This window comes from Rhincodon typus, chromosome 47 (assembly GCF_021869965.1).
Source record: "Rhincodon typus isolate 14 chromosome 47, sRhiTyp1.1, whole genome shotgun sequence".
Classification (NCBI taxonomy): domain Eukaryota; kingdom Metazoa; phylum Chordata; class Chondrichthyes; order Orectolobiformes; family Rhincodontidae; genus Rhincodon; species Rhincodon typus.
Genome location: NC_063378.1, coordinates 9115863 through 9116692, shown reverse-complemented (window position 1 = coordinate 9116692; position 830 = coordinate 9115863).

Below are 830 nucleotides of genomic sequence, written 5' to 3'. Positions count from 1 at the left end.
GGAGGAAGGGAGAGGGGAGGGATAAATGGCCTCGCCCTGTTCCTGTGGGACAGGCTCGAGGAGGAGGAAGGGAGAGGGGAGGGATAAATGGCCTCGCCCTGTTCCTGTGGGACAGGCTCGAGGAGGAGGAAGGGAGAGGGGAGGGATAAATGGCCTCGCCCTGTTCCTGAGAGACAGGCTCGAGGAGGAGGAGGAGGAGGAGGAGGGGCTGAACGGCCTCTTGTGAAAACCCAGGGGGGCATTTTCTTTATTCCAAAGCGAACAGTTTGGTGGCAGAGTGGAGACTTGAACATGACGGAGGACACAAACGCTGGAGCGGGAGACACAGGAGTGAATTCCAAACAGATGCAAAAGGGAGGCAGGGAGGGAGGGAGGGGGCAGGGGCCTGAAAATGAAGGGGGAGCGGGGAGACGCGACAGGAAGCAGACACACAAACACACACACAAACACACACAGAGGTCTGGAATGGAGATGACCCCCAACCCCACACAGTGCCAGCTCAGAGAGAAGAGGACAGTGGCATCCTATAGAATTAGCAGAGACACACACCATACACAGCAGGAGGTGGTCACACTGTCTGTGCTGCACAGGGGGCACAGCCAGTGTCTATTACAATAAACACCACCCCCTTCCCCGGGGTGGGGAGAGGGAGGGAAGGAGAGAGAGACATCAACAACGCTACACACAGGGCAGGGGGGCGAGGAGGGGGTGAGGGGGTACAGTCCAGAAGGGAATTCTTCACCACACCTCCTGGGGTCAGGGGTCACTGCCCAGCAATGGCTTAACATTCGGTCGCTTCGCCTGTGAGAGGGAGAGAGAGACAGAGGGAG